Raw genomic sequence first — 23,445 nt, 5'->3', positions numbered from 1 at the left:
CGACAATTCAGGTGAATTTGGTGCCGCTTGGTCTTGGCACAAAATTCACCTGAATTGTCGTTATTAAAATTTTTACCACTAACCTACCATCACAGCCATTTCTTGGCCGCCACCTTGGATTTCACATCTTTTTCACCTTGGCCTTTTTAGGGGCCGCACCTTTTCTTACAGCTTGGCTGTTTTTGATTAGATATTAATCAACCCGAAATGCTTTGGTCAATGAAAAATTAATTCCACTGCCTTCATGTATGTGTTGGTCATTTAAAAGATACAGTAGCTGACATTAGACACTTTTATCAGTTAAGTACAATACGTAATAGCATCACAAGTATAAGGAAATCAGTAACTGAAATTTGATGAGGAATCATAGAAATAAAACGTAGTGAAACAAAGGCTGTTGCAGATATACTAGTGGACATTATTCCCTTACCACACCAAATCTGACAAAGTGCCATGAAGGTATTGTGAAGCTGTGTTTGATCAATATCTTTTTTGTGGGAAGAATATCATTTTGCAAGATTAAGAAATCTGTATAATACTTTTGAAAGAGACTGTAAGCAGTCAATGTAGGGAGAAACAGAGGGAAATGTAAACAAAAAAATGTTCTTACACACTTTCTTATCATCCAGAATTCTGGATAAACTTCTACTACTAGAAAAAATGGACATGTTATATAGGCCAAGGGTAAAGGTGTTAGGAATCAAGGAATACTATGTGGTCCTTATTCTACCATCACAGATTACACCGACTACAACAACTGGCTCTAAAACAGCAGGTATACACACCTCCATATAAATGTGGCAGAGTATGTGGCTACTACAGCACCACCAGACCTGTAAGACAAACTGTGAGTACTACAATATAACCTAATACAAATCTATTCAACAACAAGGGAGCATAATGATGTAAACCATTAGCAATCCTCATGAATCGTTATCGCCCAAAGAAAGTACAAGAAGAGCACCCTAGACTTTGAGAAGGATCCTGACAGTGTGTAACATCACAAACAGAATTCAAAGTACCTACATAACATTGTTTGCACAGTAATCCATAACACCAATGCTGTAGATGTCTATGGTCCTCAGGAGATACCGTATATTGAACTTAGCACTCCATTGATCTATAGCTTTGTGAAGGAGATATACCCAATGGAGATATGGCTGGTGCCATTAACCAAAAGGCATATGAAGGGAAGAAATATAACAGGGAAATGTTAAATCCACAGTACTATGAATCCCTAAGCCTCTACAAGATTACATTGAGCCCACATGGAGAAACTGACTTAAATGCTAATAAACAGTCTAGAGGGTAGAAATTTAAAAGTCCAGAAACTCTGAGGAAAGCACAAGTAGAATAGAAGCTTGGAAATGGCAAAATGAAGATGAAAACAGGTAGAAGCATGAATAGAAAATAAAATTACTTGACAGGAAATACAGCTGAACAATACATACAGTACTCAATACTAGATGGTATGTAGTGCACTGGAAAAACTCAACAAAAATTAATGACCTCCAAGGATCAAGAAGGTCAACACCATCTTTGAGAGAAGATACATCTGAAATCTCCAGTCATGAATATTTTACTCCTTTCTCCACCTTTTCAAGCAAACTTTCTGTAACAACTTTAAACAGACTGTGGGACCAGATGTCCTACAGACCTTCAGTAATTGTGCTGTGAAATCTTAATAGATATACTAATATCCATTTGGTTCCACATGGAGTACTTTGAGATAATAAGTCACTCTCTAGAGTTCCTATAGATACATAACATGAAATTTACAAGGAGAAAACACCCTTACCACCTGGCAGACTCCTGTAAGGGTTCAAGTGTTAATCAGATGGCTGCAGGTTTGAGGCTGCCCAGGTCCAGTCATGGATTATTTTAAACTAGGTGTGCACACATAGCCGGCCTTTCTGGGCATGCACCTGGTTTATTGAAATTCTTTTCATAAAAGTGTGTGCGTGTGCGTGTGCGTGTGTGTGTGTGTGTGTGTGTACCTACCTACATCTATGTTTGTCCGTATGCACCCACGTAAGCAAAATCATTAAAATTAAAGGTAAAAAGCAGCCAGGATGCAAGAATTAAAAGAAAGCTAAATTAAGTATGTATTACACTTCCACACACATAAACTTTGCTCTGCGGTGGTTTCTTTGTGGTTGACTGAAATATGGGTATGACAAGTCTTCATGAATGGTCTTCTCTTTTGGTTTTATAGATGTTTAACAACTTCAAAACAATGTTGAAGGCCTCCTAGGTTACCAGAGATAGCGTATACTTCAAATTGAAAGGGGGGCATTACCTGTACTTACACAAATGAAAATGAAGGGCAGCACACACTATACAACAGTTGAGAAGATACTTTTGTGCATAATTTGCAGATTAAAGTGGTTTGTTATAGTTACGCATCATTAGCAGTACAGAGCAATGTAATTACAGAATTATAAAATAATTCATGAATTAGAAAATACGCTAAATTACAGTAATTTACAGATCCACAATTATATAGCTGAATTAATAATAGCAGTAGCATGAATAAAATGTACATGGTTGATTAATTATCTATTTAGTTAGAATGTGATCAAGACACACGGTAGTGTGTCGTGCGGCACAAGAAGCCGGCACATCACACTGTGAGTATATTAAAAGGAAGAAAGAAATGCAATTTTCACACCTATGTAGCTCTGTGATCCCTTGTCTGATTGGAACCAAATTTGTTACAGATGTGCCATCCAAATAGGGGAGTCAACATACCAAATTTGAAGAAACTCGCTCCAGCCATTTCCTAGATATGAGCTATCAAAATTTCATTTTAATTTCTTCATTTTTTTCTTTTCTTCTTCATTTTGCATACTTTGCAAAATCTGCCATAAAATATGAATGCATGCTCTGTTTGAGCTGAAAATTGGTACACGTAAAGGGCTCATTACAGCGGATCCCAGTACCAAGTTTGGTAGGAATCCAATGAACATTAACAGATGTATGACTGAATATTCATGTAAAATAAGGTTGAAGGTCTGTCACGCCCACAGGGTAAACCCCTTGAAGGAATGAGCTGAAAATTGCTACGTAGATGGAGTGACTATCGCAGGAGTGCCTTTTTGTGGTTTGAAAAGAATCCAGATAAAGACCATCGAGATATGACACAAAACCCAACCTGTGTCACAATTATGCAATTGATTTTTATGAAAAAACTATTAGTTTTCACGCCTAAAGGGCAAACCCCTTACATAGGGTTTCCAACTCAAAATAGGAAGTTGCTTCCTTTTGTTGTTTCTGGAGATTTTCACACACTGACCTGTACGATAAAGCAAACAAGTGCTAGTTTGTTATTGGATTGCTTGTAACATTGGGTATCAGCTCAAGTTTAACATGCAAAAACATACAAAAAGTAGTCACGTGACCAAAAATTCCATAATAGTTACATTGGACAGCTTATCCACAAATAATTGTATTCTAGGATGATCCAAGTCACAATTAGTGCATTTCACACCTTAATGAAGATTTCTATACATTTTTTAGAGCTATAACACATCATGTATAGCTGTAATGGGATTGTTGGCTGCACGACCACTTTTTGGATATTTATGGTTAAAACTGCACTGATATTGAAAGCAACAGACAGTTTAATATTATATTAGCACTTGTTTGTTTTATCTTAAGGTCGTCTGTGTGAAAATCATCAGAAACAATGAAAAGAGTTGAGGCATCATCATATTTTGCAGCAGAAATCCTATATAAAGAGAATTTTGGTCACATAATCACTTTTTAGATATTTATGTATGTTAAAATTATGCTGATATCAAATGCTGCAAACAATCCAATAACAAATTAGCACTTGTTTGCTTTATCTTAAAGATAAATCTGTGAGAAAATCTTCAGAAACAACAAAATGAAGCACCTTCCTATTTTGAGTGGAAACCCTAGCTTAGAGAAATGATATGAGATTTATGTGTAGCTGGAATAATCATCATAGAAAGTCCTTGCAGTAGTGCAGAAGAATAGGATTACAAACTACTGAGTTATGATTCGAAAGCCAACTATGTGTAGTAAATGCAAGATCGAGATACTCTAATAGAACAGTCACCCTAATAGAACATTCAGCTTCGTTTATTACATTGAAAGTTATTCTGTTAGGGAGTTCAGCTACAAACTTATAGACAATACAGCTACAAGCAAGTCACTCTGTAGAGAGTTCAGCTACAAATATATCGCTGTAGAGATTCAGAACATTACAAGTCACACTGAAAAGAGTTCAGCTATAAACAAGTCACCCTGTAGAGAGTTCAGCTACAACAAGTTACTCTTTAGAGAATTCAGCTACAAACAAGTGAGGTCAGCTACAAAGAAACTACCCAGTAGAGAGTTCATCGATATAAACAAATTAGCTACTCTATAGATCAGCTACAAACAAGTTACTTGATACAAATGTTCAGCTACAAACAACTAACTCTGTAAGTCACCGCATAGAACCAATAAAAAAAAACAGACTTCAGCTATACAAACAAGTTATAACTCTATAGAGAGATCAGCTAGAAACAGAGAATTTAGTTACAAACAAGTTTATAGAGAGATCAGATAGAAACAAATCACCCTGTAGAGAGTTCAGCTACATTTCAAGTCACCCAGCAGAGAAATCAGCTTCAAACAAGTTATCCCGAAGGAAATAATTGGCATGTAATAAATATATATATAATTTGTATAATTATTACTGATAAAATCAAAAATAGTTAAAGTATTAAAAATCTGCTTTAAATTTTGATTATGGTTATGATTAATTCTTTTTCTTCTTCTGTGGTAAAGGAAAAAAGATAAGTTAAAAAGGCCCCATAGGCTGGCTTTGTGGTATACAAATACAAAAGAAGTGAATTCTAATCCAAAACAGCCAAGCTGTAAAAAAGAGTGAGCCCCAAAAAGGCTATGGTGAAAAAAGATGTGAAATCCAAGGTAGTGGCCAAGAAATGGCTTTGATAGTGGGTTAATGGTAAAAATTTTAATAAGGTGAATTTTGTGCCAAGACCAAGCAGCACCAAATTCACATGAATTTTAGTTATTAAATTTTTTACCATTAACCTACCATCACAGCCAATTCTTTGTCACCACCTTGGATTTCACATCTTTCTTCACCGTAACCTTTTTGGGGGCAACACTCTTTTTTTACAGCTTGGCTGTTTCAGAAAAGATAGTATTAACTGCATGACTGCCTGGTTTGTAGAAGTAGCATAACATCAACTTTCTCCACCTTTTCACACACTTTCTGTAACAACTTTTAACAGGCTAGGTGTCCTACAGGCCCTCAGCACTTGTGCTGTAAAGCCTTAATAAATAAGTAAGCAAATGTAAAGTTCAAGAGAGCCCTACAGAAGGAGATACACTAATGGTTTGCCTTGAAACATAAAAGTGACGTCATACATTCAACATTGACCTAAATTCACTAATCATGGAATGGATGGCCAAGCCAAACGGACTGGACAAAAGCAGTTTTTCACTAGCAGATGAACTGATGTTATGTATCTCCAAAAGTCTGTGATATTGGCTTGCCATACAAAGAGAAGTAACATTTTTATTAATACAACCATTCGCATATCATTAGATAAGTAGAGTACTGTTTGCTACACATGTCAACCCCATTTAGTTAGGTACTTGCTAAGAATAATGCAGTTGCTTTTGCCGAGTCTAAAACCTAAAAGTGGCATACACTTATACAGAAACGTTATCAATACTTATCTGCTCCTAATTTATGAAACCTATTTTCCCCTTAGTCTCTACCATATCCATTGAGTCTGAATAGAGATCTATGTGCTGTGTTTGTATGTGTGTGGTGTGCATGTGTGTATATGCGTGCGTGTGCGTGTGTGCACGCGAGTGTGTAGGTATGTGCGTACATGCGTACAAGCATGTTTGTGATCAAAAAATGTCAAGCAGTTAGTGATAGACAACAACAGTGTAGTTCTGGCATGAACTAAGTATACTGTGAATCTAATCAAAAACAGCCAAGCTGTAAAAAAAAGTGCGGCCTCCAAAAAGGCCATGGTAAAAAAAGATGTGAAATCCAAGGTGGCGGCCAAGAAATAGCTGTGATGGTAGGTTAATGGTTAAATTTTAATAACAACAATTCAGGTGAATTTGGTGCCAAGACCAAGCGGCACAAAATTCACCTGAATTGTTGTTATTAAAATTTAACCATTAACCTACCATTACAGCCATTTCTTAGCCGCCACCTTGGATTTCACATTTATTTTCACCATGGCCATTTTGGGGGCCGCACCATTTTTTACAGCTTGGCTGTTTTTGATTAGATATCACTTCTTTTTGTATTTGTATACTGCAAAGCCGGCCTATGGCTGGCTTTGGGGCTTTTTTAACCCATGTGTTTTTTTCTTTACCACAGAAAGAAAAAAAAAATTTAAAGAAGATTTTTAATGCTTCAATTATTTTTGATTTTATTAGTAATTATACAAATTATATACATATATTTATTACATGCCCATTATTCCCCACAGGATATTTTTTTGCAGCTGATATCTCTACTGGGTGACTTGAAATGTAGCTGAACTATATACAGATGGTTTCTTTGTAGCTGAACTCTCTACAAGGTGACCTCTTCTAGCTGGTCTCACTACAGGGTGATTTGTTTCTAGCTGAACTTTCTACAGGTGATTTTTTTGCAGCTAAACTCTCTACATGGTAGTTTCTTTGTAGCTGAACTCTCTAAATGATGGTTTCTTTGTAGCTGAACTCTCTACAAGGTAACTTCTTCTCTACAGGTTGATTTGTTGTAGTTGAATTCTCTATAGGGTGGTTTGTTTGAGGCTGAACTCTCTAAATGGCGGTTTCTTTGTAGCTAAACTCTCTACAGAGTGATTTGTTTGCAGCTGAACTCTCTACATGATGGTTTCTTTGTAACTGAACACTCTACAAGGTGACTTCTTCTAGCTGATCTTTCTACAGGGTAAATTGTTTGTAGCTGAACTATCTACAAGGTAACTTCTTCTAGCTGATCTCTCTACAGAGTGATTTGTTTGTAACTGAACTCTCTACATGATGGTTTCTTTGAAGCTGAACTCTCTACAAGGTGACTTCTTCTAGCTGATCCCTCTACAGGGGGATTTTTTTGTAGCTGAACTCTCTACAAGTGATTTATTTGCAGCTGAACTCTTTATGTGGTGGTTTCTTTGTAGCTGAACTCTCTACAAGGTGACCTCTTCTAGCTGATCTCTCTACAGGGTGATTTGTTTCTAGCTGAACTATCTACAGGTGATTTTTTGCAGCTAAACACTCTACATGGTGGTTTCTTTGTAGCTGAACTCTCTACATGATGGTTTCTTTGTAGCTGAACTCTTTACAAGTTGACTTCTTCTAGCTGAACTCTCTACGGGGAAATTTCTTTGTAGCTGAACTCGATGGTTTCTTTGTAGCTGAACTCTCTACAAGGTAACTTCTTCTAGCTGATCTTTCCACTGAGTGGTTTGTTTGCAGCTGAACTCTCTACATGGTGGTTTCTTTGTTGCTGAACCCTCTACAAGGTGAACTCTTCTACCTGATCTCTCTACAGGGTAATTTGTTTGTAACTGAACTCTGTACAAGGTGCGTTTTTGTAGGTGATCTCACTGCAGGTTGATCAAGACACACGATAGTGTGTCGTGCAGTCCAAGAAGCCGGCGCGCCACACCGTGAGTATATTGACAGGAAGAAAGAAAACGTCATTTTCACACTTTTGTATCTCGGTGATAGCTTATCCGATTGAAACCAAATTTACTACAGAGTTGCCCGCCAGCTAGGGGAGTCTACATTCCAAATTTGAAGGAAATCACTCAAGCCATTTCTGGGATATGAGCGGCCAAAGTTTCATTTTTTTCTCTTCGTTTTTTTCTTCTTCTTCGTCTTTTCGCACACTTGCAAAAATTGCTATAAAACGCAAACGCGTGCTCCAATCGCCTTGAAATTTGGCACACAGAAAGGGAGTCCAAAGGCGCATCCTAACATCAAATTTGGTGAAATCCGATGAATGGTTCAGGCGTTATGACCGATTATTCGCGTAAAACAAGATCGATTTGCTGTCACGCCTACAGGGTAAACCGCTTCATGGAATGAGCTGAAAATTGCTATGTAGATGGAGTAACCATCGTAGGAATGCCTTTTGGTGGTTTGAAAGGAATCGAGATTAAGACCACGGAGATATGACACAAAACCCAACCTGTGTCACAATTACGTGATCGATTTTTAGTAATAAAAAAGTATTAGTTTTACGCCTACTAGGCAAACCGCTAAGAGCAATGAGCTGAAAATCGGTGTATAGCTGGAATAATCTTCATAGAAAGTCCTTGCAGTAGTATAGAAGAATTGAATTACAAACCACTGAGTTATGATTCGAAAGCCAACTCTGTGTAGCAAATGCGAGATTGAGATACTCTAATAGAACAGTCACCCTAATAGAGCATTCAGCTAATTTATTTACTCCATTATAGAATTCTATTACATTACAAGTTATTCTGTAGGGACTTCAGCTGCAAACAGTTAATCTTATAGACAGTTCAGCAAGAAACCCTGTGGAGAATTAAGCTACAATTATATCACTGTAGAGATTCAGAACATTACAAGTCACACTGAAGAGAGTTCAGCTATAAACAAGTCATGCACCCTGTAGAGAGTTCACCTACAATTAAATCACTCTCTAGAGAATTCAGCTACACACAAATCACTGTGCAGAGAGTTCAGCTACAAACAAATTATCCTGTAGAGAGATCAGCTACAAACAAAACACTTTGCAGAGAGTTCAGCTACAAACAAATCACTCTTTAGAGTGATCAGCAACAAACAAATCAACTTGTAGAGAGTTCAGCTATAAACAAGTCATGCACCCTGTATAGAGTTCACCTACAATTAAATCACTCTCTAGAGAATTCAGCTACACACAAATCACTGTGCAGAGAGTTCAGCTACAAACAAATTATCCTGTAGAGAGATCAGCTACAAACAAAACACTTTGCAGAGAGTTCAGCTACAAACAAATCAATCTTTAGAGTGATCAGCAACAAACAAATCAACTTGTAGAGAGATCAGCTAGAAACAAATCAGCTTGTAGAGAGATCAGTTACACACAAATCAACCTGTAGAGAGATAAGCTAGAAACAAATCACCCTGTAGAGAGTTCAGCTAAAACAAATCAACCTGCAGAGAGATCAGCTACACACAGATCAAGTTGTAGAGAGATCAGCTAGAAACAAATCACCCTGTAGAGAGTTCAGCTAAAACAAATCAACCTGCAGAGAGATCAGCTACAAACATATCACCTTATAGACAGATCAGCTACAAACAAATTACCCTGTAGAGAGATCGACTACAAACAAATCAACTTGCAGAGAGATCAGCTACACACAAATCAACTTGTAGAGAGATCAGCTAGAAACAAATCACCCTGTAGAGAGTTCAGCTACAAACAAATTAATGTACAGAGAGATCAACTACAAACAAATCACCCTGTAGAGAGATCATCTAGGAACTAGACACAATGTAAGGAGTTTAGCTACAAGCAATACACCCTGCTGAGATTTCAGCTACAAACAAATCAACCTGTAGAGCGATCAGCTAGAAACAAATCACCCTGTAGAGAGTTCAGCTAAAACAAATCAACCTGCAGAGAGATCAGCTACAAACATATCACCTTATAGACAGATCAGCTACAAACAAATTACCCTGTAGAGAGATCGACTACAAACAAATCAACTTGCAGAGAGATCAGCTACACACAAATCAACTTGTAGAGAGATCAGCTAGAAACAAATCACCCTGTAGAGAGTTCAGCTACAAACAAATTAATGTACAGAGAGATCAACTACAAACAAATCACCCTGTAGAGAGATCATCTAGGAACTAGACACAATGTAAGGAGTTTAGCTACAAGCAATACACCCTGTTGAGATTTCAGCTACAAACAAATCAACCTGTAGAGCGATCAGCTAGAAACAAATCACCCTGAAGAGAGGTCAGCTACAAAAAATCACCCTGTAGAGAGATCAGCTAGAAACAAATCACCCTGTAGAGACTTCAGCTACAAACAAGTCAACCTGCAGAGAGATCAGCTACAAACAAATCACCCTGTAGAGAGTTCAGCTAAAACAAATCAACCTGCAGAGAGATCAGCTACAAACAAATCATCTTATAGACAGTTCAGCTACAAACAGATTACCCTGTAGAGAGATCGACTACAAACAAATCAACTTGCAGAGAGATCAGCTACAAAAAATCACCCTGTAGAGAGATCAGCTAGAAACAAATCACCCTGTAGAGAGTTCAGCTACAAACAAATTAATGTACAGAGAGATCAACTACAAACAAATCACCCTGTAGAGAGATCATCTAGGAACTAGACACAATGTAAGGAGTTTAGCTACAAGCAATACACCCTGTTGAGATTTCAGCTACAAACAAATCAACCTGTAGAGCGATCAGCTAGAAACAAATCACCCTGAAGAGAGGTCAGCTACAAAAAATCACCCTGTAGAGAGATCAGCTAGAAACAAATCACCCTGTAGAGACTTCAGCTACAAACAAGTCAACCTGCAGAGAGATCAGCTACAAACAAATCACCCTGTAGAGAGTTCAGCTAAAACAAATCAACCTGCAGAGAGATCAGCTACAAACAAATCATCTTATAGACAGTTCAGCTACAAACAGATTACCCTGTAGAGAGATCGACTACAAACAAATCAACTTGCAGAGAGATCAGCTACAAAAAATCACCCTGTAGAGAGATCAGCTAGAAACAAATCACCCTGTAGAGACTTCAGCTACAAATAAATCAACCTGCAGAGAGATCAGCTACAAACAAATCACCCTGTAGAGAGATCAGCTAGAGACTAGACACAATGTAAGGAGTTCAGCTACAAGCAAATCACCCTTTAGAGAGTTCAGCTACAAACAAATCAACCTGCAGAGAGATCAAATCACTTTATGGAGAGTTCAGCTACAAACAAATTGCCCTGTAGAGAGATCAGTTACAAACAAATCAACCTGCAGAGAGATCAGCTACACACAAATCAACTTGTAGAGAGATCAGCTACAAACAAATCACACTGTGGAGATCAGCTAGAAACTAGACACAATGTAAGGAGTTCAGCTACAAGCAAATCGCCCTGTAGAGATTTCAGCTACAAACAAATCACCCTATAGAGAGATCAGCTAGAAACTAGACACCATGTAAAGAGTTCAGCTATAGAAGAGGTCACCTTATAGAGAGTTCAGCTACAAAGAAACCATCATGTAGAGAGTTCAGCTGAAAACAAATTACTCTGTATAGAGTTCAGCTAGAAAAAGTCACCTTGTAGAGAGTTCAGCTACAAAGAAACTGCCATGTAGAGAGTTCAGCCTCAAACAAATTACCGTGTAGAGAATTCAACAACAAACAAATCGCCCTGTAGAGGGATCAGCTAGAAGAAGTTACCTTGTAGAGAGTTCAGCTACAAAGAAACCATCATGTAGAGAGTTCAGCTACAAAGAAAGCACCATGTAGAGAGTTTAGCTGCAAACAAATCACCTTGTAGAGAGTTCAGCTAGAAACAAATCACCCTGTAGAGAGATCAGCTAGAAGAGGTCACCTTGGAGAGAGTTCAGCTACAAAGAAATCACCACCTAAAGAGTTCAGCTACAAAGAAATCACCCTGTAGAGAGTTCAGCTAGAAGAAGTCACCTTGTAGAGAGTTCAGCTACAAAGAAACCATCATGTAGAGAGTTCAGCTGCAAACAAATCACTCTGTATAGAGTTCAGCCAGAAAAAGTCACCTTGTAGAGAGTTCAGCTACAAAGAAACCGCCATGTAGAGAGTTCAGCCTCAAACAAATTACCGTGTAGAGAATTCAACAACAAACAAATCGCCCTGTAGAGGGATCAGCTAGAAGAAGTTACCTTGTAGAGAGTTCAGCTACAAAGAAATCACCCTGTAGAGAGTTCAGCTAGAAGAGGTCACCTTGGAGAGAGTTCAGCTACAAAGAAACCATCAGGTGGAGAGTTCAGCTACAAAGAAATCACCCTGTAGAGAGTTCAGCTAGAAGAAGTCACCTTGTAGAGAGTTCAGCTACAAAGAAACCATCATGTAGAGAGTTCAGTTACAAAGAAACCACTGTGGATGTAGAGAGTTTAGCTGCAAACAAATAACCTGTAGAGAGTTCAGCTAGAAACAAATCACCCTGTAGAGAAATCAGCTAGAAGAGGTCACCTTGTAGAGAGTTCAGCTACAAAGAAACCGTTATGTAGAGAGTTCAACTACAAAGAAAGCACCATGTAGAGAGTTTAGCTACAAACAAATCACCTGTAGAGAGTTCAGCTAGAAGAAGTCACCTTGTAGAGAGTTCAGCTACAAAGAAACCGTCATGTAGAGAGTTCAGCTACAAAGAAAGCACCATGTAGAGAGTTTAGCTGCAAACAAATCACCTGTAGAGAGTTCAGCTAGAAACAAATCACCCTGTAGAGAGATCAGCTAGAAGAGGTCACCTTGGAGAGAGTTCAGCTACAAAGAAACCATCAGGTGGAGAGTTCAGCTACAAAGAAATCACCCTGTAGAGAGTTCAGCTAGAAGAAGTCACCTTGTAGAGAGTTCAGCTACAAAGAAACCATCATGTAGAGAGTTCAGCTACAAAGAAACTACCATGGATGTAGAGAGTTTAGCTGCAAACAAATCACCTGTAGAGAGTTCAGCTAGAAGAAGTCACTTTGTAGAGAGTTCAGCTACAAAGAAACCATCATGTAGAGAGTTCAGCTACAAAGAAAGCACCATGTAGAGAGTTTAGCTGCAAACAAATCACCTGTAGAGAGTTCAGCTAGAAACAAATCATCCTGTAGAGAGATCAGCTAGAAGAGGTCACGTTGTAGAGAGTTCAGCTACAAAGAAACCATCATGTGGAAAGTTCAGCTAGAAACAAATCACCCTGTAGAGAGTTCAGCTAGAAGAAGTCACCCTGTAGAGAGTTCAGCTACAAAGAAACCATCATGTAGAGAGTTCAGCTACAAAGAAACCACCATGGATGTAGAAAGTTTAGCTGCAAACAAATCACCTGTAGAGAGTTCAGCTAGAAACAAATCACCCTGTAGAGAAATCAGCTAGAAGAATTTATCTTGTAGAGAGTTCAGCTACAAAGAAACCATCCTGTATATAGTTCAGCTATATTTTAAGCCACCCAGTAGAGAGATCAGCTGCTAAAAAATATCCTGTGGGGAATAATGGGCATGTAATAAATATATGTATATAATTTGTATAATTACTAATAAAATCAAAAATAATTGAAGTATTAAAAATCTTCTATAAGTTCTTTTCTTCTTCCTGTGGTAAATAAAAAACACATGGGTTAAAAAAAGCCCCAAAGCCAGCCTATGCAGTATACAAATACAAAAAGAAGTGATATCTAATCAAAAACAGCCAAGCTGTAAAAAAAGGTGCAGCCCCCAAAAAGGCCATGGTGAAAAAAGATGTGAAATCCAAGGTGGCGGCCAAGAAATGGCTGTGATGGTAGGTTAATGGTAAAAATTTTAATAGCGACAATTCAGGTGAATTTTGTGCCACTTGGTCTTGGCACCAAATTCACCTGAATTGTCGCTATTAAAATTTTTATCATTAACCTACCATCACAACCATTTCTTGGCCGCCACCTTGGATTTCACTTTTTTTTTACCATGGCCTTTTTGGGGGCCGCACCTTTTTTTACAGCTTGGCTGTTTTTGATTAGATTTGTTTGTAGCTGAACTCACTAAAGGGTGATTTGCTTGTAGCTGATCTCTCTACAAGTCGATTTGTGTGTAGCTGATCTCTCTGCAGGTTGATTTATTTGTAGCCGATCTCTCTACAGGGTAATTTGTTTGTAGCTGAACTATCTATAAGGTGATTTGTTTGTAGGTGATCTCACTGCAGGTTGATTTGTTTGTAGCTGAACTCACTAAAGGGTGATTTGCTTGTAGCTGAACTCTTTGCATTGTGTCTAGTTTCTAGCTGATCTCTCTATAGGGTGATTTGTTTGTAGCTGATCTCTCTACAAGTTGATTTGTGTGTAGCTGATCTCTCTGCAGGTTGATTTATTTGTAGCCGATCTCTCTACAGGGTAATTTGTTTGTAGCTGAACTATCTATAAGGTGATTTGTTTGTAGGTGATCTCACTGCAGGTTGATTTGTTTGTAGCTGAACTCACTAAAGGGTGATTTGCTTGTAGCTGAACTCCTTGCATTGTGTCTAGTTTCTAGCTGATCTCTCTACAGGGTGATTTGTTTGTAGCTGACCTCTCTACAAGTTGATTTGTGTGTAGCTGATCTCTCTGCAGGTTGATTTATTTGTAGCCGATCTCTCTACAGGGTAATTTGTTTGTAGCTGAACTATCTATAAGGTGATTTGTTTGTAGGTGATCTCACTGCAGGTTGATTTGTTTGTAGCTGAACTCACTAAAGGGTGATTTGCTTGTAGCTGAACTCCTTGCATTGTGTCTAGTTTCTAGCTGATCTCTCTACAGGGTGATTTGTTTGTAGCTGATCTCTCTACAAGTTGATTTGTGTGTAGCTGATCTTTCTGCAGGCTGATTTGTTTGTAGCCGATCTCTCTACAGTGTAATTTGTTTGTAGCTGAACTCTATAAATTTGTTTGCAGCTGATCTCTCCACAGGTTGATTTGTTTTAGCTTAACTCTCTAAAGGATGATTTGCTTGTAGCTAAACTCCTTGCATTGTGTCTAGTTTCTAGCTGATGTCTCTACAGGGTGATTTTTGTGTAGCTGAACTCTCTACAGGGTTATTTGTTTCTAGCTTATCTCTCTACAGGTTGATTTGTGTGTAACTGTTCTCTCTACAAGCTGATTTGTTTGTAGCTGATCTCTCTGCAGGTTGATTTGTTTCTAGCTGATCTCTCTACAGGGTAATTTGTTTGTAGCTGAACTCTCTATAAGGTGATTTGTGTGTAGCTGAATTCTCTAGAGTGTGACTTAATTGTAGCTGAATTCTCTACAGGGTGCATGACTTGTTTATAGCTGAACTCTCTTCAGTGTGACTTGTAATGTTCTGAATCTCTACAGTGATATATTTGTAGCTTAATTCTCCACAGGGTGACTTGCTTCATGCTGAACTGTCTATAAGATAACTGTTTGCAGCTGAACTCCCTACAGAATAACTTGTAGTTGTAATGTAACAGAATTCTATAATGGAGTAAATAAATTAGCTGAATGCTCTATTAGGGTGACTGTTCTATTAGAGTATCTCGATCTTGCATTTGCTACACGGAGTTGGCTTTCGAATCATAACTCAGTGGTTTGTAATCCAATTCTTCTATACTACTGCAAGGACTTTCTATGAAGAGTATTCCAGCTATACACCGATTTTCAGCTCATTGTTCTAAGCGGTTTGCCTAGTAGCCGTAAAAACTAATACTTTTTTTATTTATAAAAATCGATCGCGTAATTGTGACACAGGTTGGGTTTTGTGTCATATCTCCGTGGTCTTTATCTCGATTCCTTTCAAACTACCAAAAGGCACTCCTACGATGGTTTACATCTGCATAGCAATTTTCAACTCATTCCATGAAGCGGTTTACCCTGTAGGCGTGACAACAAATCGATCTTGTTTACGCGAATAATCGGTCATAACTCCTGAACCATTAATCGGGTTTGCACCAAATTTAATGTTAGGATTCGCCTTTGGACTCCCTTTCTGTGTGCCAAATTTCAAGGCGATCGGAGTACGCGTTTGTGTTTTATAGCAATTTTTGCAAGTGTGTGAAAACACGAAGAAGAAAAAAAATTAAAACTTTGGCAGCTCGTATCTTGGAAACGGTTGGAGTGATTTCCTTCTAATTTGGAATGTAGACTCCCATGGCTGGCGGGCAACTCTGTAGCTAATTTGGTTCCAATCGGATAAGGGATCACCGAGATACAAAAGTGCGAAAATGACGTTTTCTTTCTTCCTGTAAATATACTCACGGTGTGGCGCGCCAGCTTCTTGGGCCGCACGACACACTACCGTGTGTCTTGATATAAGTTTTAATAGGATTTCTGCATGAACATTAAATTTGACTAGATTGGAGAATCATTAAACACAGGGAATGTTCGCCAATTAGCCAATTTCTGGTCAATATTGCATATTGACTGATTAATTTTATTGCTGTCCAGACATTATGGGTGGATAAATCAGAATACTGTATACACTACTGCCATAGAGAAGCCTTACAAAGGCAGTAATATTCAATTAAGCTGTTTCTTAGTGGCTTGTGGCCAAAAGCTTTACCTCAAGCCAAGACAATGAGGTTTGAACACAAGCCTACTTGTACTTGTCAGCTATCATATATATATACAAGTACAGCTGTACACAAAAAAAATGGAATTTTCAACTAGAGTAGGGACCATAGCACATCGATAAAAAGTACTGAAATAAGCTGGAGTAGTGCACAATATTAAATCACAGTAAAAAAACAATAAGTGTTATATCCCCACTGTGCTCAAGATACAATAATGGAAATGCACAGTAGGGATATAACACTTCTTATTGTTTTACTGTGATTTAATATCATGCACTGCTCCAGTTCTTTTTATCGGTGTACTATGGTCCCTACTCTTGTTGAAAATTCCCTGTGTACTTGTTTATAATTTCTTTTGTAAATAATTATTATGACTGGTGAACCCATGCATACCACATCTGAAATGGCGCTGCGTACCCCAGCTATATCAATTATTGTCTGAAAAGTGAAGTATCCATTACACTTCATTGTCGGCTATGTTCAACGTGTTACACAGCGGTATGAATCAAGAACTGTTTGAAAAGCACCTCTGCAATCAAAATAACCACTATGAAAAATGCAGACAATTTCCATTACGAAGGGAAGCTATCATGTGCTACTACCAAATCAACACTTTTTGCTGTCAGCAAAGATGAATGGGACACAAAGATGGACACTGGTAAGTCCATGAAGAATGCATCTCTCGGGCCAAAGTGATGTTGAACAGTGAAAAAATCAAGCCTGTAGCCTTAGCTGTTATCAAGTTACACTTGTCTGAAGGCATCAGTCAGTCAGTCAGTCAGTCACTAGAAAATTTCGTTAAATAACTTTGTTTTTTAAATTCTGTAGCAACTTGTTGAAAGCATTTCGGGTCGATCTGAAACCTTGTTTGGGTTTAGTTTTACCTAACCAATACTGCCTCATTGTCATCAGGGAAAATTGAGGCTGGTTTTTGGGTGATGTTATTTTGTGGGCCATACCTACTCCTTTGTGGTCCCTACTATACTATGATATACGAATGTGCAAAATGTATTCAAAACCATGTTATCCAGTGTTACCTTTGACTTGTGGGATGCATGAAGTTTCATCTAATAGCTTAAAGCTGTTGTGCTTGACTAAAAACAGTGTGTTACATAATTTTATGGCATGGTTACATTACTTTTGACTACATTTTGACTAAAACTGGGTACCAGTACATTAATTTGTGTTGCACTGGCAGTTTGACAGTACACTAAAAAAATTATCGGGAGCCCTGTAACATATACTTTGTTGTCATCTGTTGCACTGTTCTACTCAGGTTAATGGCTACATGAACCTACAAGAACAAAACAGAACTTCAATTTTCAGTACAATATTTATACTTAGGTCATGAACATGGAGAGGGTCACAGTAAGAAAGGCTATGCCATTTATATCTCCAAACAGTGCACAGACTTTTTTATAGGCTGATCTGCTTAGAGCAACTTTTTATCAAGTGCTTATCCCAATTGGTTCCATTCCAGCTTTGAGTACAGGAGATACCCGAGTGTTTATTTTGCCTTTGAACGGTACTGAAATGTGTGTGTAACGTTTTTTTTTCTTCTTATTCTCAGAACTACAAAGGCTGAAAGCTAACTTAGATGAAAGACTCCAAGAGCAAAATATGATTGTTGGTCGGTATGTTGCCAAACCAAGAGTGGAGAGTACACCCTCCACTTTGCCTATGCCAATGAATCCTGTGAAATGGGTAGTGATTAGGTTGGTGTATTAAAATGTCAATAGATGTTATCACTTATCTGTCTGTAGCACATCAGAGAGAAATGGTGATAATCACATTGTGTAAGTCTGTGTGTTCATGTGTACACCAAGTGTTAAACTTATCTTTATATAGTAATTCTCAGTCCCAGGTGACTCCTGATGGAACTAACGCTAGGTAATTTTGTAGCATATTGTATGGGTTTTTATTTAAAATTTGAATGCGTTTATCAGTGTTTCAACCCCACAATCAGTACTGTAATACAATCAGTGAGTTCATTTATATAATAGTGTGGTCAAAATTTTATTGACAACCACTTTTAGAGGCAGACGCAACGTGCTGACAGTGGCCAACAACATTTTGTCTACTACCACACCTGAACGCTTTCCAAGGTATTAACATCCACAAAACTAAATTATTTGCAATGCCATTACTTAGCCAACAAAGTCGGAGATGCTACAGTCAGACTACACAGCATCATCAGTAAACGCTGAGTAAATTGGTACCAACTTGCATGTTATATTTTTTCATACAGTGGTAAAACTGTTCCATCCGGAGTAAATATACCGCGAAGGTAATAATTGTGTGACATGTCTATAGGTGGCATGCAGTTTTTTGCTGTCAGGGTACTACAAGGAAGTAGCAGATTGCAGACAGGTGCTGCTGGGCTGCTGGGCGGTAGCGAATTTCAGGGAGATGATGGATTGCTAGGAGGTAGTGGATTGCAAGGACTTGGAAGTAGTGGATCACGCAATGCTCATCAAAGGATGAGGTATGTAATAAACACTCAAGCTTTGAAATCTTCATTCCAAAAACCAGGGGGGAAAATGACTGTGATCTCAGACCTCAAGTCAGCTATAACAGGTTGGTTTTGTTCTATGTATGTTACATTATTTATGTAAACAAACTCTTTAGCCAGGTAAGTTCCTCTGCCTTAATAGATGAAATTGTCGACTCAGATCGCCATTCCAGTGAAAGTGATGAATATTATTGATGACAGTTTTGAGAAAACAATAATCAACAGTTTCAGTTTGTGATTTAGCAATAATTCGTTTATGATGCCATTGAAATTTATAGCAATTGGGTATTGTGGTTGTTTTACCAAGAAAATCATATCACGTAAGCAATAGCAGATTTTATGCTCTCCTAGTGAAATGAGAACATCTTGTCCAAGTAATTGTCTTGCATAAGAAATGGGATGATCACATAACTCTTCAGGCTTTGTATAACACATGGTTCGAGAATGAAGGCCTGCAAGAAAAATATGTATTATAAACATGCAGTAACTTCCACTGAAGCAGTTGACATACCATAATATTATATAGGTGGAAATTTGGTATGCAAGGCATGAAACTTTCATGGAGTGCGTAAAAAGTGATTTTCACATTTTTTAATTCATGAAAGTCAAGATACATTTGTGAAATACATTTTAGCATTTAGCTAAGAGCTAAGCATCACAGTACTTAAGTATCTACAAACTTACTCATGATTGTACTTTTACAAAGCTGCGATCACTCATAAAATTTGCAAAGTTTCATTCCTTGGCTATACAGTACGTGCACTGTACAATATCAACCACCATCAACTCCATTAAGGAATGTGAAGAGGATTTAATTTGTTCCAGAAACTTGTCCCAACAATGGCACATTTCAGTGCTTCACAGGGTGCATTATGCCAGATTAATTGTTACTCATCCCCGCCGACATCAATTTTTACCCTATCGCCTCACATTTCATTAATGCTATTATTGATCATGTGCACATGTATTTTGATGCTGAGAAGGCTGGCTTTCAGTTTGTAGCACAGAAAACATCTCTTTCAGCTCAGTAAATAAATACATATGAGTAATACTTATTCTTAAGGTTTATAGTAATACATAGCCTGCTACTGCTGTGATTGGGAGCATTTTCCTCAACAAAGTGCTAATAATAATAAAAATTATGTCATGCAAATCCCAAGTTTCGTGGATGAGAAACAAGTAGAGGTGTACTGATTGGTTCAGCCTCGTTATATCGGATCGGCAAGATGAATAAAAAAAGCAGCAGATACACAAACATAATGGGTACTTATACTTGAATAGTATCACAGCAACAACTGTCTGTGTACTGATAATTAAATGTTACTGATAACTGAATTCAGAGTGCAAATTACCAGAGAGAAGGTCTGTGCTAGCATATCCGGTCGCCTTTGAATATCGGCTCAATAACATTATATATTTTATATTGGTTATCAGCCAAGTCATATCGCCAGTGCACATTAATCAAGTTTGCTTGGCTGTAGGCCACTCCAAATGTATTTCCTGTTTCCTGTACATGGCCACCACCCGAGCAATAAATGTTGCATACTGCACAAGCTTAGAAATCAATCTTGTAAGAATGTCAACTCACGTGTCTAAGTCAGCACAACTGCACCTTTGTGTTAAGTTTTCCAGCTTAAAAGATGGATGTGATATCTGAATTAGCAGTAGGAATTAGGTGTACAGGTAAGAAGGCTCCAGGAGCTTGTAAAGCCTGATCTTTCCACTTACCTCTTGCTCGCACATTAGATATCTATACAGGTAAAAAATGTTTACATACAATTCCTCAGGTTTCTGCTTTCACAGCTTTTTAAATAAGGTCACAAAAGTCGATACCAAATAGGCCTAAGGCCACTCCAAATAAATTCTTTGTTTCCCGTCCACCGCCCGCATCTGATTACTGTCAGCTCTAAATATTCCATTACTCTGTATTCTTCCACTATTTTCCGGTTATTCTTGCATTCTGTACAGATTCAGGAAAGCCATGATTATGATTATGATGTGATTTGGGTTGAGGCTTAGAAGCCTGTACACCCATTCAATTACATACATATACATACATAAATTAGATGCAACAGTGTAATTACAATCCATCTTGTATCAGTGTTAGCTCACGTGTCAGCAGTGCCGTGTTTGTGTTATTTTGCAACTTAAAAGGAAGGCACAAGCTTAAGCATGTTTTAATGCAGATTTTTATAGTTGTGCTAGGCAAATAATGGCTTAAAAGGCTGCCAATTTTATAATGGAATAATGGAAATGGACCACCCGCCCGCATGTAAATATGCCTAAGCCCAGGACGGGAAACAGAGAATTTATTTGGAGTGGCCTAACCGTTTAGCAATCATTTAATACGCTTAATTCCATATTACTAAATGAGTAAGCTGAATAGGCAGCCATACTCGGGGGTTTGCCACCACCCACAGCACTCGATGTGGACCATAGATCTATGATGTGGACACTGTACTAACCTCTGGACGTCCAGTAACTTATCACATTCCGGCCGCAAGTTCTATTACCACTCCACGAGGGGCGAAACAGTAGTATTATATCAGGAGCTCATCGAGTCTGTAGGAGAGCTACATACTCTTTTCCAATAATCGCGCATCGTTGCGTGAGTACTGTCTGACCATGCCGACCATGCTTTGTAAAATGCCTTTTACCTGTACACAGTGCGTGACTTATGTACAAAAGTGGAAGACGTTATGGTGCAGAAGAATTACAAGTTGAGGCCGAGTTTGGTTATGCCGAAGAAACGGATATATATTGTCTGATGGACCCTGTGGTAAACACCTCGAGACACCTCGTACAGGCTTTGCCTCCAGTGTCCACCCTCCAGTGCCTAACTGGTAAAGCAGATAAGAACTAGAACTGTGTTTCGCGGTAACTTGAAATTCATCAACCGATACAGCTATTCAAGAATATAAGTGCTTTTGTAGGCGTCATTTAAGGTTCTGGAAGGGTAGAAACAGTTGACAACAAGGTAAAGACTCAATTGTAATTTATTTAGTTCTAACAAAGGGGATTATATGAAGCTTAAAAGCCTCCTTAACGCAACAGGCAGTTTCGCCTGTTTGATGGAATTACAAGATCTAAATGTATGTCAGTCTTGGAATTTTTTTATGCAACGTTTTAAGTTTGCTATGGAATGCTCTATCCCAAGGTACCATAAATCCCAATGTAGAAAATTACCATATACTAATCATAAAGTAATTGATCTTAAACATAAGAAGGAAACATTATGGAAAAAGTTCTGTAGAACTGGCAATCATTTGGATCATCTTAGGTTTACTCAAGTAAGAAATTCGCTTAGACGCCTTACACGTGACTTGAGATCTAAGTTTGAGATGAGAATAGCTAAGGAAGTGAAGACCAACCCTAAAGCTTTTTGGCGATATGTAAATTCTAAGGTCAAAGTTAAACCCCTCATTCCTACCCTGGTTGATGAGTCACTTAATGATACTGAAGCAGCAACTGATGAAGGTAAAGCGAAAATGTTGAACAAGTTTTTTACTGGCACATTCACCAGAGAATCCATGGATAACATCCCTGAGTTTCAAGACCGTGACTTTGTAACTAGTCTTGATGGCATATCAATTGATGCAGGCATTGTAAGAGAAAAGTTGTGTGATTTAAATTCTAGCAAAGCTACTGGACCTGATAAGCTCCCCCCCAGAGTGTTGAAGGAAGCTGCTGCTGAAATAAGTATACCTCTGTCTATAATTTTTAAGAAGTCATTAAGCGAGGGTAGACTACCCCCAGACTGGAAAGTAGCAACTATTATCCCAATCTTCAAGAAAGGAAACAAATCTTCACCCTGTAATTACCGTCCTGTAAGTTTAACATTTGTTGTTTCCAAAGTTTTCAAATCTATTATTCGTGAGGGAATGTTACAGCATTTGTTTAGCAACAATTTGATGTCACCATGTCAACACGGATTCATCCCTCGCAAGTCTTGTATGACACAGTTACTGTGTGCACTTGATGATTGGACAGAGACGTTGGACAGTGGTAATTCAGTAGATGTTTTGTACCTTGACTTTAAGAAGGTTTTTGACTCTGTTCCTCATGAAAATTTGCTCAAAAAGATTTATGCATATGTGACCGAATTTTGGAAAACCGTCGATATACGCACAATAGTACTTTTGTAATAAAACGCATTTAAAAACTATGGGTAAAAAATGCAAGCTCCATAAAAAAATTATGCAAGTTTTTATAGCCTCACTGGTGGGCGAATTAAGCCTCCAATGGATAAATCCTGGACATCATCGTGTTCGCCTGTTCATAGGGAGTACAAAATTCTTTGTTTCATCTCCATACACGAAAGGATTGCAAAGTTACAGACGTTTGTTTACGATTGTGGTGACGAAAGAATTTACCGCCAATCGTTTTTCAGTAAATTTGCCTTCCTTCTCAAATACAAAAGCATGCCTGGGGAAAAACTATACCTTGGTGGATGCACAAATTCATGGTGAACACAATGAGTGAAGATTGAATTCCGTAAGTCATTGTATCAGTAAGTTATGATGGTTTATGTAAGCGTCTGTAGATTCTTTTCTCGATAGCTACTGTACATATCAATTTATTTGCTCGTCCGGCTGTCTAGTGCTGTATTTCCAATGCTGCTTAACTTAGGAAGCTGAAACTTAGTTAGTCCATTCCTCTGTCCCTGTAGAAGACATAGA

The 23,445-nt window shown here is 38.1% G+C and overlaps 1 protein-coding gene and 2 long non-coding RNA genes across 7 annotated transcripts in view; 2 read left to right on the top strand and 1 right to left on the bottom strand.

Moving 5' to 3' along the window:
• Positions 1–23,445, bottom strand: part of LOC136254604 (fibropellin-1-like) — a 176,871-nt gene that overhangs the window by 101,683 nt on the left and 51,743 nt on the right. The gene's annotated exons all lie outside the window — the stretch shown is intronic.
• On the top strand, positions 18,035–18,236 carry LOC136252433 (uncharacterized). Its single transcript, XR_010699555.1, has 3 exons — positions 18,035–18,050; positions 18,103–18,144; positions 18,201–18,236. It is a non-coding gene; the product is annotated as an uncharacterized lncRNA (long non-coding RNA).
• Positions 18,406–18,725, top strand: LOC136252432 (uncharacterized). The gene is made up of 3 exons (XR_010699554.1): positions 18,406–18,450; positions 18,503–18,541; positions 18,593–18,725. It is a non-coding gene; the product is annotated as an uncharacterized lncRNA (long non-coding RNA).

This window comes from Dysidea avara, chromosome 4 (assembly GCF_963678975.1).
Source record: "Dysidea avara chromosome 4, odDysAvar1.4, whole genome shotgun sequence".
NCBI lineage: Eukaryota > Metazoa > Porifera > Demospongiae > Dictyoceratida > Dysideidae > Dysidea > Dysidea avara.
The sequence above is the reverse complement of the archived record's forward strand: the minus strand, read 5'-3'. Positions and strand labels throughout refer to the sequence as shown.